This window comes from Pantherophis guttatus, chromosome 3 (genome assembly GCF_059756535.1).
Source record: "Pantherophis guttatus breed Tessera chromosome 3, ASM5975653v1, whole genome shotgun sequence".
NCBI classification, from domain to species: Eukaryota; Metazoa; Chordata; class Lepidosauria; order Squamata; family Colubridae; genus Pantherophis; species Pantherophis guttatus.
Genome location: NC_142065.1, coordinates 88334159 through 88348296, shown reverse-complemented (window position 1 = coordinate 88348296; position 14138 = coordinate 88334159).

Sequence of the window (14138 nt, the reverse complement as noted above, 5' to 3'; positions counted from 1 at the left end):
GGGCAATAAGCTGACTTTGTAAAAATATACAAAAGTATGAAGGCTATTGCTTAACGCATTGTAAGCTGCCCTGAGTCTCCGGAGAAGGGCGGCATATAAATCAAATTAAAAAAAAAAAAGTACATTCAAATATTTTGCTGGGCAGGTGCTGAAAATGCACAAATGGCCACAGGTTTTAATTTGGACTTGTTCAAAATAAAATTGAAACTCTGATGGAAATAGAAATTGTGCAAATCAGATTTTTCTCAGTTTGTCCATTTGTCCACCCCCAGGTGCCCGAAAGTTCAGCAGAAGAGAGTTTCATTCTTCTGGCAAAGATTAATCTCCATTCCACCTCCAACTACTTGGATTTTCAAGATGATCAGGACATCAAAATGAATCTTCTCTGCATTCCTCTACTAGTGAACAAAATACTGTAGCTAGCTAGCCGACATTGTTTTTCAAATTGTTCTATTCCTACAAGATAAAGAACAATGTGAGGAAAGAATCCAATTCTTTGTTTCTACTACCAGTGGTGTATCTGTAAGCCTAAGTAGCAATTTAGTCAAGTCTCCTTCTTATCAATCATCAAGATATATTCCACCATTCTGATACAGGGTGAAACATTTGCTTCTGTTGGCCCAATAAAGATATTGGATCTTTTCATTACTAATTCAACAAATCTCAGCCAGTACTTCTGGGACCACGATAGCAGACTAATGTGCGAACTAAGATATGGCACCTAATTAAAGGACTGCAGCTCTCAATTCATCCAGCATAAGTGACAACTGCAGAATGTAATTGGAACTACTGCTGTGTTGACATTATTAGACCCAGACATGTTCTTTTTTTTAACCTTTGTTCAAATCAAAACAAAGTCTAATGTGCCAAAATTAATCTTAATATTTCATGGTTGGTGTTAATGGTCTTTAGTGACGAAAAGGGAAATTTCACTCCCAGAAATTTGATCCAAGCACCCTCCTCTTACCAGTTGTACTTATTTATTTAGATATAAGTTACTGCATTCTTCACCATATTTGTTTAGATGAAATGTGTTAAAATGCCAAATGATGCCTTAGATATCATCAAGAGCTAAAACAGTATCTAGACTACACAGCTGTTTTGATGTCGTGATAGTTTATAGGTTCACTTTATATTCTGCTTTAGATGACAAGGACACCTTTTTATTAGGGAGAACCTGGAATTGGACTAATAATAATTTGCTTTGCTTCAGAGAGAATGTATGGAATTGGCCATGCTACTACCTGCCACGCTTGTGAATTCATCAAAGCCTGGCACTGCACAAGCAATTCCATCAACAGACACATTGACCTACAACCAGCCTACGAACCCCTCACAATTCAAATCAACTGCACAGCCTACCAGAGACAGCATCAACCCTTAACCAACCCTCAACCAACCCACACAAGCCCCCACCACAGTGGTGCTATTCAGGCAGTTCTATCAGTTTGGGCAAACCTGTAGCGGTGGCTGAGGGAGGACGTCATCACGTCTGGACATTATCACATCTCATTTTTGACGCTCTGAGTGCACGCTCCCATTTGCGAATCAGTAGCAAAGGTAAGTGAATACCACCCCTGCCCCACCACCACTTCACCTTCCAATGACCCTCACTTGATGTAACCTCCCCATCACAAGACCCATCACAAGACTCCCACTAATGACTCCTACCTGACCAATCACAAGACCCATCACAAGACCCTCACTTGACATCCCTACACCTGACCCAAACTTGAGACACACACACCTGACCCATCACAAGACTTACTGACATTGCCTTCTCCCTCCACCTCAAACATGTGATTAGAAATGTTCTCTCATCTATACATGAGCATGAAATTATATTTATGGACTTGGATAGCTTAAAAATTGGTCTTGCTATTTAGCAACAAAGGAACCACTAAAAGCAAATTCTGGAAGTAAATTGCTGAAAGTTCTTTGCTAAGTAGCAATTCTTGCCATAAGAGAATTGGTCCTGCTGGCTGCTGTATGCTAGCCAAGTTCCTGGATTGTGACTTAGACCTTCTCTGACAAATAATCAATTGTGTGATATTTCATTTCTTAAGGGCTCCCAGAACAGCTTCATGCAAGATTAAAGAAAATAAAGGGTAGTTGAGAACTTGGCAAGGTAGATCCAAATATAATTCAGGATTTTTAGGAAGCATGGATATTTGGGAAGGGCTAGGGCAGACAACACAGATGAAACAGTTGTGTGGCAAAGTGGTATGTCCTAATCTTTGGTTGCTTTAAGGAGACTTCAGTTTGAGATAGAAAAACTTGTCATGAGAACAGTTCATGATATCAGGTCACGTTGTGAGAGTTCCAGTTAGAATTTCCAAATCCTTTGTGTTGTGGTAAAATCATATTATGGCCATTTTAATCAATCTTGGCCTTCTTCTTGGTCTCAAACCAAGAGACTCTATTCCATGCTACAAATATAAAAGATCAAGCAAACAGGTTGGTGATACACAATCTTGAGATGCCACACAGTCGGGGAGATCTAAATAAATCAGTTAACTAATTTGCTTTGTTCTGTCTTATCCGCTTTAATCTCTACAAATTTGTTTTCCTCTCTTCCCCATCAAATTGAATTTGGGAAGTTGGTTAAAAGGTAGAAAGGAAGAATGGATTTAAAAGCCGAGGGGATTGCTATTGTTTTTTGTGAGCCAAGATAAAAACTGAGATGAATCAAAATCAGTTTATAATGGTTAAATGATTTCTGATCTGTTGGGATCGGTTTCTATAACAACGTTAGTATCTGAATATCAGCGTCCCTAATTCTGAGATGTCTTTTCGGCCAGTTGTGTAGACAAAGGCAATAATTACCATATTTTCCGGCATATAAGACAACTTTTTAACACATGAAAATCTTCTCAAAAGTCAGGGGTCGTCTTATACACCAGGGGTCATCTGATAAACCGGTATACGGTGTGCTGAAACTTACTTCTGAGTCGGACTGAAGAAGCTGTCCTTCTCCACCTTCAGGGACAGGTGCCCTCTAGCTGAGCCACCGTGCGCTGCATCCCGGCCAGCCGCTCCTGGAGCAGCCCCCTCTCCCTGCTCTCAGTGGTTTTCTCATGCCGGCAGTATCACATTGCGTACTACCGTTCGGATCATCTTGGAGGCAGGAAGGGAGCTGACCCACCCAATCCAAGCAGGCAGGGAGGCAGGGAGAGCTGGGCAGGCAGGGAGAGCTGACCCACCCAATCCAAGCAGGCTTTGTATGCAGTGTGCACAGAAAATACATTGCTTGCCGTGATTGGCTGGTTATTGTATACTGGGTTGGATTGGCGATTCTGAGCGAAGGCAGGGGGAAGCACTGTTTTATGTTTACATGTTTGATGACAAACAGCCTTATGTTTATAAGTGACAGTTTTCCTGCTAATTACCTGCATGTCATAAGCATTTGAATTAAAATTACCATATTGAAATCAAATCTGATGTTTTTTAATTTTTATTTGGTGTGCGTTGGAAGAGGGGTAGTCTTATATGGCGAGTATAGCCCAAATCCTATATTTTAACAGGAAAAGTAGGGGGTCGTCTTATACGCTGGAAAATACGGTACTTTGATTCAGGGCCAGAAATGTGGGAAATACACAGATAGTCATCGACTTACAACAGTTCATTTACTGACCATTCGAAGTTACAATGGCATTGAAAAAGATAACTTATGACCATTTCCCACACATATGACAGTTGCAGCATCCCCTTGGACACAAGTTCAGACGATTGGCAACTGATTCGTATTTATGACGGTTGCAGTGTCCTGGGGTCATGTGATCACCTTTTGTGACCTTCTGACAAGCAAAGTCAATAGGGAAGCCTGATTCCACTTAATAACCGTCTTGCTAACTTAATAACTGCAGCAATTCACTTAACAACTATGGCAAGAAAGGTTGTAAAGTGGTGCAAAAGAACCACTTAACTGTCTCAATTTGCAACAGAAATTTTAGGCTTAACTCTGGTCATAAATCAAGGATTACCTATACCCACTTTTCCCTGATCAGAGGTAGTTTCAAGAAATGTCTAAATCAGTGTTTCTCAACCTTGGTAGCTTGAAGATGGGTAGACTTCAACTCCCAGAATCTCCCAGCCAGCAACGCTGGCTGGGGGATTCTGGGAGTTGAAGTCCATCCATCTTCAAGCTTCCAAGGTTGAGAAACACTGGTCTAAATGACTGGGACCATAATATTACTATGGAAAAAACTAGCCCTAGTTTCCCACCCTCAATTTTCCTTTGACATTTACATAAAGGAATTCAACAAAGGAAAAGTCAGCACAGGTAGTCTTCGAATTGCAATAGTTCATGTTGTAACTGTTCAAAATTACAACGGCACTGAAAAATGTGACTTATGGCCATTTTTCACAATTATGACCTTTGCAGCATATATATATATATATATATACCAGTGATGGTTAACTTTTTCCGGACCGAGTGCCCAAAGTATGCACAAACCCCCAAAATGCAATGCATGTGCAGCCCTCTATATACACCTGGGGGGCAGGGCATGTGCAGGGGCACTCATGCATGCAAAGGGGTGGAGCATGTGTGGGGGCACATGCGCATGCATGCATGCCCCCACATCTCCCTGCCCCCCTGTGCATGTGCATGTGCCCCTGCACATGCCCCACCCCTTTGCATGCATGAGTGCCCCTGCACGTGCCCTGCCCCCTGGGCATGCTCGCATGCCCCCCCACATGTGCCCTACCCTCTGCACATGTGCACGTGCCCCCCATGTGCCCCAAACCCCGCACATGCACGGCAGAGTCCCAAAGACCAGGTGGCCGCCAGGAAATGCGCATGCATGCGCAGCAGAGCTGAACTGGAACGACGGCTCACATGCCATCAGAGAGGATGCTGCATGCCACCTCTGGCACGCACACACTAAGTCTCCTTAGTCTCCCAATGGGCAGCAGGGTGCTTGCTGGCTGCCGGGAAAAAAAAAGCCTAGAAACTAGTGGATTGGGATTTCACTGAACTAGGGCTGCATAAAAATCTTAGTTTACGTAGGAAGAAACTGGCTAAAGAGAAATACGCATAAAGGCCTATGAAAAGAAAAGAAAAGAAAAGAAATGTATGTATGTATGTATGTATGTATGTATGTATGTATGTATGTATGTACAATCTTTTTTTCTGCTGTTTTTCACCATAACACCATAACCATAACTCCGTGAAACCCTCCTCATCGCCTGCTTTTTCTAATGCAGCCAGTTGATTACTTTTCTTCTAAAGAGCTTTCCTATTTTAAAAATGCAGCTTGCATGCCTTTATGTTTACATGTTGGGTAGGAAGAAATACTTACAATACAATACTGTCACTGATTTTACAAAAGATCCTGCTTTGTGCTGTAAAAAAAAGAGAGAGAGAGAGAGAGAGATCATTACTGGAGGTATCAGCTAGAATCCAGCTGTCTCTTGCCAAATCATTTTTTGAACAATTTCACAGTGGCAAAAGGACATTTTTATTTCTGCAGCTTTAATGAAGATTGCACAGGAATAAATAATATTAAAGCAAAATGTTAGCATACCATTTCTGTAAGTGGAAAATAAAAGCTTAAAAGGGAGCTAATTTTGTTATTACAGCAACAACTGTTTCATACAATACTATAAAGATGGGATCAGATGCAGAGAGAGGTTTCTGATCAAAGACATCCAGAAAAAAGAGTCTACAGGGAATTTTTTCTGTTCCTCCCAGTTCCATTTCCTGAACCCCATTCCTCATCTAAAGATGCTTAAGAAGATTATTATTTTCACCTTTTGTTAGCTTCTTTCATTTATCTCCCTAACCTATTCCTTTAATCATGGGCAGGTGTAATTTAGTCAAGGCCTCATCTGGTGTGAATTAACTTAATTCAGATTACCTCTTGGTGCCATGGTTGAATAACATCCAACAACATCTCCATTAGGAAGAAATGGTCACTGACCTGCAATCCTCGCTCTAATTAAAAAGCATTCATTTTCAGATCTTTGCTGGAGTTGTCACTGGGCAAGAATTTGAAACTCTGTGAATAGGTTTCTAAGCTGTTGCTTTATTTTTCTATTCTCATTAGTTTTCCCTGGATAAAAATCTGGCTTGACATAGAACAATATTATGAGGTAGATGAGAATGAGGTAGATTGTTCTTCTCAGAAACTCATTTCAACAATTAAATCGTCATCAGCTTTTCCCAAGAAGTTGCTGGCACCGAGGGGTTTAATCATCAGCTCCAGAATCTCATCCAAGTCAGCATTGGAAAGGTCGTTGTTTTTATTTTCCAGGATTGATGGAGAAATTCGCTATCAGCAATATAAGACTTTTCACATTGATTATGGGCAATAAGCTGACTTTGTATAAATATACAAAAGTATGAAGGCTATTGCTTAACGCATTGTAAGCCACCCTGAGTCTCCGGAGAAGGGCGGCATATAAATCAAATTAAAAAAAAAATTAACTAAATGTTAATCATTTCACTCCATTAGTGGTGACTGCAAGAGGGATCTTGGCGTCCTAATGGACAATCACTTAAATATGAGCCACCGGTGTGCTGCAGCTGCCAAAAAAGCCAACACAGTTCTGAGCTGCATAAACAGAAGGATAGAATCAAGATCACGTGAAGTGTTAATACCACTTTATAATGCCTTGGTAAGGCCACATTTGGAATATTGCATGCAGTTTTGGTTGCCATGATGTAAAAAAGATGTTGAGACTCAAGAAAGAGTACAGAGAAGAGCAACAAAGATAATTAGGGTACTCGAGGATAAAACATATAAAGAACAGTTGCTGGAACTGGATCCGTGGTGGGTTGCCCCCAGTTCGGACCGGTTCACAAGAACCGGTAGTAAAACTGGTGGGAGGCTCCGCCCACTGATTTGGACGTCTTCATAGGAGATCTGCGCATGTGAAGCGAGCGAAGCAAGCGTGCAGGCGCGGGGGTGATGCAAACCAGTAGTAAAGGTAAGTAGAACCCACCCATGAACTGGATATGTCAGTCTTATGAAAAGAAGGACTAGGTGTGACATGTTAGCAGTGTTCCAATATCTCAGGGGCTGCCACAAAGAAGAGGGAGTCAAACTATTCTCCAAAGCAGCTAAGGGCAGGACAAGAAGCAATGGGTGGAAACTAATCAAGGAGAGAAGCAACTTAGAACTAAGGAGAAATTTCCTGACAGTTAGAACAATTAATCAGTGGAACAACTTGCCTCCAGAAGTTGTAAATGCTCCAACACTGGAAGTTTTTAAGAAGAGATTGGATAACCATTTGTCCAAAGTGGTGTAGGATTTCCTGCCTAAGCAGGGAGTTGGACTAGAAGACCTTCTGTTACTCTCTGTTATTCTATTCTATTCACTCTGCACTCATATTGTTTATATTGTCTCTCTCCATCATTATCTAGTCTAGAGGTTCTCCAGATGTATTAGACTCCAGGTTATATCAACCTCAAGTACCATGGTTAACCTTAGCATGCGTGCCTGATTTAATCCATAATCCTGTTCTGGTCTTGTAATATCCCAGTTTTCATATCAACATAACCCCTAAAACTGCTGTATTCTAACCTCCTATATCTCTATCTCCTTTCAGTCTACCTCCTCTCCTCTCTATCTACTGAACAATATACAATATAAGTAATCCTTAATTTACAAGAGGCAACTGGACTTTCTGGTTTCTCTTTGAAGACATTTTGCTTCTCATCCAAGAAGCTTCTTCTTGACTGAAAAGTGAAACATCTTCAAGAAAAACCAGACGGTCCAGTTGCCTCTTGAAAAAGCACTTTTGGGACAACCATGATCTGGATAACGGAGAATTTCCAAGAACATATATCTCAACTTACAACCATTCAGCAACAGTTCAAAGTTAACAACGGCACTGAAAAAACTGACTTACAACTAGTCCTCATACTTATAACCATTGCAGCATCCCCACAAGTCGTGTGATCAAAATTCAGGCACTTGGCAATCAGCATGTATTTAACTCAATTGCAGCGTCCCACTGATTGGCATTTGCAACCTTCCTTGCAGGCTTCTGACTAGCAAAGTCAATAAGGGAAGTTGGATTCACTTCATGTGATGGAATGTAGTAGGCTGGACTCCCAGGAGGGAGGAGTGCATTCAGAGGAATAAGAGACAGAGATATTTTGTGTGAGAAAGACGGTGAAGACATCCCTCCCTAATAGTTCTTATAGTGGTGGTGCAATGGTTTAGAATGCAGTATTGTAGCAAAGTCTGCCCAGTGGCAGGAGTTTGATCCTGACCAACTCAGCCTTCCATCCTTCTAAGATCAGTAAAATGAGGATCCAGATTGTTGGGAGCAATATGCTGACATCTGTAAACCAATCAGAAAATGCTGTAAAGAACTATGAAGCCATAATTAAGTCTAAGTGCTATTTCTATATGATGGATGCAGTTAATAGAGTGCTTTAGTTTGGCAAGATTCTGTCTATAGGTGTAGAACAACAAAGACCTCAGCTTGGTAGAATCACCACATGCCTTTCTTGGATTTTAGGCCTGACATGTCATGAACACATGATTCACTTAACAACTGCAGTGATTTGCTTAACAACCATGGCAAAAAAAAAAGGTCATAAAATTGGGTGCGATTCACTTAAACAATTGTCTTACTTCGGAACAGAAATTCTGGTCCCAATTGTTCTCATGAGTCAAGGACTACTTGTATTCAATTTATAATCCAGACACATGCAAGTTTAGTCAACAGTTATTTAGTTATTTACAGAAAGCTATTGTTGCCACAATCCTTATTATTGTGTGAGGAGGCGTAAACTCACATCAATTGGTCTGAAACACTGAAACTGACCTATTTTTATTCTTGATCTTTTTTGTTGTTTATGATATGTTCATTATTTATATAGTCTCCTCCTATTAAATGCTGATGTACAATTGCTTTAAACTTCCTCTGAAGTTTACCTCAAGGATTAATTTTTCTGTCTTTCTAGCTATAGAGTCCTTATGCCCATTAACTTCAAAGAACAATGTCAAAAAATAAATACCACAACATGAGTGAGAGACAATGTATGTCAAGGCAAGCATCAAACACAACAGAAAACCTACTTAAGTCAAGCTGGTTTTTATTTCTGTTTTAATAACAAGAAAGCCTCATTTGAGTGACTTGGATTTAAGTGACTAAGCATTTACAGGCAATGTGCATCTTTCCCCTCAAAATAATAATAAAAAAAGGTTTTCCTCATCGAACACAATTATTTTTGATTGGTTTTATGTTATCAGTATTTCAATGGGAAGGAAAACTGTATTCAATATTGACCTTTTTTTTTTAAAAAAAAGATATTGCATCAGTTCAAATTAATTATTTCTTACAATGCATGAAAAAAGGGGGCAGGCTCTGGTCACACAATCATGGATGACATTTTTGAAACCCCAGTATTTGCTCCAAAGTAGCAGCTTCACTATGGCCCTGAATCCGTATCTCGTCCTCTGCAATAACAATACAGGGCACCTATCAATCAATGACTCTCTAACAAAATCCAATGAACTGGGAAAATATTATAAATTATTTTATTTTATTTTTTCTTTTTAGAAAAAAGAGCAAAGAGGTGTAATAGAAATTCACAAACTAGACAGGATAACAGTAATTCTGTAGCACGTGAGAGTTTGTGTGGAAAACCAATTCATACATAACTTATTAGCTTTTTCCATTTGTCTTTATCACCTCCTTCTTGTTTCTTATAACCCCTTTTACAATTTTCTCATTAGCTGTGACAATGCTTAGAAATCGTAGCAGCTCTGAAAGGTTCACATCAGGGGTGGGTTCTAAATTTTTTTACTACTGGTTCTGTGGGCGTGGCTTATTTTGTGGGCGTGGCTTGGAGGTCATGTGACTGGGTGGGCGTGGCTAGCTAGTCATGTGACCACGTGGCCATGACTATGTGTATAGGGACTATTCAGAGGGCTGAGAAAAGTCATTTCTGACAGGTCCTCGCACTTTTGACTGGTCCTCACACTTATGACCATCCTCACATTTATGCCCGTGCAGCATAACAACCATGTCACTCATTCCACAACTGCTTCTCTTCACCATGGTGATAAGATAGGGCAAAAAACGTAAAATGTGAGGACAGTCGTAAGTTCGAGGACTGGTCAAAAGTGCGAGGACCAGTCAAAAATAACTTTTTCAGCCCTCTGAGTCATCCATATGCACAAAAGGACTATTCAGAGGGCTGAAAAAAGTGATTTTTGACAGGTCCTCGCACTTTTGACCAGTCTTCGCACTTATGACTGGTCATCATTTATGCCCATTGTAGCATTCTTAACAACCGTGTCACTCATTTCACAACTGCTACTCTTCACCATGGTGACAAGATAGGGCAAAAACGTAAAATGTGAGGACAGTCGTAAGTTCGAGGACTGGTCAAAAGTGCGAGGACCAGTCAAAAATATCTTTTTCAGCCCTCTGAGTAGTCCATATGCATAAAAGGATACAGCAATAGAGAGGGATGAAGGAAGGGAAGGGAAATTAGAGTAGGAGTGAGGGTAAGAGAGGGAGGAAGAGAGGAGGAGAAGGAAAAAGGAAGAGAAAGTAGGGAGGAGGAGAAGGGGGGGAAGAGAAAGTAAGAAGGAAAGAAAAGAGGGAGGTGGTAGGTTTGAGGAGAAAGATTGCTGTACAATAAAAAAGATGAAAGGGAAGAAAGCCAACCCCAAACAAATATAAAGATATTAAGATAAAGAATGAATTGTTAAACTTTAAAGAATAAAAGAGAACAAATATGAATAAATAGCAATAATTAGAAACACACATACAAACATACAATGTATTTTCTTTGAACAGAGTATTTGGCCGGTTCACAAATTTAAACAGTGTTTAGTCATTTCAATTAAATTTACAATTTCTATATTTCCTTTTTGCCATATTTATTCCTCATCTATTTTTTAAAAAAACCAATATTACCCTTCATCCTCATCTCTAATCTTAATCAAATTCAATTTTTCCCTTCTATTCTATATTACACCCCTTCCCATTGTCATCTATTTTTATATCTATCCTCACATTGGTTAATTATGTAATATTACAGTTGTTTAATACAAATTCAACATTTTAATATAAATCAATTAGTTATATAACTATCTTTTTTGTATATTAATCAATATGAACATGAATATTCCAATTATTTCCATGCAATCATTACAAATCAATTAATTATATTTACCAATAATAATAAACCAAATAATTTCCCCCATATATTCCTCCAAACCACAATTTAACTATTTCTGCTTTCAACACAATATACAATTAATAGTATCTCAATTATTACAATTCCCTAGTTAAATAGAGCTTTTTTCTTTTGTGTTTTAAAATCTTGAACTCTCCTCTTTTGCCCTAAATTTCCCATTGTTTGCACCTACCTTTTTTGGTGAGGAAAAAGAAAAAGAAATCTCTCTGCCTCATTTTGTCACGTTGCAGCAAAGAACCTGCTTTACTTTCAGTTTCGTTTTTTCAGCACAGTAGGGGAAAAAAAAACTGCTCCAGCACTCTTTGCATCTAGCAACAGACTGAGCCCTGCGCAAAACAGCTGAGAGCAAATCAGCTGAGAGTCGGGAGGCCGATCTAATCAACTTGTGCTAATTAACCTATGCTGAAGCTGAAGGGGGCTGTTTTTTCTATATTTGCAGGCACCGGTCTACTCATTTGTTTCTTTTAACACTGATCAGCTGTAGGGCGGCCCTTTGAAGCCCTGTGGCAAGAGTTTAAACAGTTTTTTTCCCTCTAGCCATCAGCTGGGGCCTGGGAGTCAGGAGGCAGCATAGATTGGGAGTGGGCGGGATAAGCGAACGGCAACCGGACCGGGAGCTGGTTCGGGGGCGTGGCCAGCCAATCTTATTACCGGTTCTCCGAACTATTAAAATTTTTTACTACCGGTTCTTGAGAACCGGTGCGAACCGGGAGCAACCCACCACTGATTCTCATGAAGCCCCTAGAGAACAAATCAACTTCTTCTCAATGTATTGAGTTTCTTCATGTGATGGTAGTAGAACGGCTGGTGTCATTTGTCTCGAGCATCTTATGAATTTATTGGTGGGTTTTGTCTTCATGATTTCAAACACAAACACTTGCTACAATGCAGACCTCACATTCTTATGGAATCACATAGATGAGCAGATAATTTTAGGATGGAGACAAAGCATCTTATTTTTGCAACTGAAAGATAAGATGGTATTAGCTTTCAGTCCATATACAGAAATGGACTTCACATGGCTGCGGGGTGGGTGGGTGGGGGTGGATTTTCAAACTTCATGGTGCCTCTAAAGTGAAAAAATTAATTTGTGCTAGATCACCACACCCTCAACCTGATTTTATTGAGGATAGTGTTGGGCAGGAAATTAATACACCAACTGCTTTTAATAATTAAACCGTAATCTATCATTTATGATTGTCCAGATGTTGCTGAATTGCAAATCCCAACAGTTCCTATCAGTTTTAGTTAATCAAGTTGTGGAGTTCAGCATCATCAGAAAAATCAGAAACTGTCCAGAATAAATAGTCTTCTAATGAAGCTTCAAATGACCAAGAAAGTCTCATTCATTCCTATTTCTCTGCTATCCCTGGTCATGGTTCTGTACCTTTTGCTATTTGGAGGCACAAGTAGATATATGTGATTTCTCTTTCCACCCTCCTCTCAATTTTTGACAGGTCATTTAGGCAGGGATTTGGAAGCTCACTTCTTTTTCCTTAGCTTCTTTTGGATCTCAAAGAGGCTTTTTCCAGCTCTTGCCTTTTGGGAACAGCCTACCCAGTTGACTGCCTCTCCCATAAAAAGCACTCAAGTGCATCAGACTATCTTTCACTAGGACAGGGCTTCTCTTTACCCTTTCCATGGGCCCTGGATGAGGGATATTGCTTGTGATTGTCTCTGAGTTTTCTCCCCCTATCTGTTCTTTCTAGATCTTTTTAGGGAAGGAAGGGATTCTTCTTCATAACATTTGGTTTCTTGAGTCCAAGTTTGAAACATGTGAAGGGGAGAAAAACTAAACAGTACCACTCCTTGCTTCTCCTTCCAGTTCTCCTTCACAAAGGAGAAGGTGAAAGAGGACCTTGAACACCAGGAACCCAAGTGACTCATATCTACAATATACAGTAGTGGCCAAAATTGTGGAAACCTTTTGGAAAAAGTGTATTTTCTAAAACTAGCTAATAACACCACCTTTTTTGGGGGGGAGAAGTACCATAAAATTATATATCAATGGAAAGATAATTTAATCAAGAATGTAATGTGATAACTTTAAAAAAGGATTTGCTATTAGAATAGCAGTTACAGAAACTGCTTCTGCTTTCTTATAAAGAAGAAAAGTTAAATACATAGAAAAAATGAGATATACAAAACGTATCACATCAGTTAATACTTAGTTGGGTAACCTTTAGCATGAATTACTGTCTTGCAACGTCTTCCCATGGAGGGAACCAAGTCTTTTAGTTCTGCAGCTGTTATAATGGGAAACCAAGATTGAATGATTGCTTCTATTAACTGGGTTTTATTGCTGGGTCGTTTCTGACTGACAAGTTTCTTTAGTCCGCTCCATAGATTTTCAGTTGGGTTAAGGTCTGAGCTATTCCCTGGCCATTCCAGCAGTGGAATATGATTATCCTGAAACTCCCCCCAAAAGTGGTGTTATTAGCCATCAAACCTCAAAAATACACTTTTCCCAAAAGGTTTCCACACTTTTGGCCACTACTGTATAGGAATACATCACTGCCAACCAAGCCTCGAGACAATATTCCAGCCTTGGTTGCATCATTGTAGCTTTAGCATCCTCCTGGACATGTGGTTGGAACAGGAATGCTGTGACATTGATCTTCTTTCTCCAGCCACAATTCTCACAAACAGAAGGAATAGTGTCTGAGAGATGGCTACAGAAGTAATCTATAAATCTATAATTTAATCTATAATTTTATTTCTATACCGCCCTTCTCCCGAAAGACTCAGGGCGGTGTACAGCCTATTTAAAAACACAAGACAAACATCAATTAAAAATTTAAAATTATTAAATAAATTCAGCTCAATTTAAAACCCCCCAAAAATTAAAATACCCCAATTTAAAATATTACGTTGATAGCCTGGCCTGGCGGAACAACAGGGTCTTCAATGCACAGCGAAATACCCGGAGGTCGGAGATCTTACATATTTCCAGGGTCAATTCATT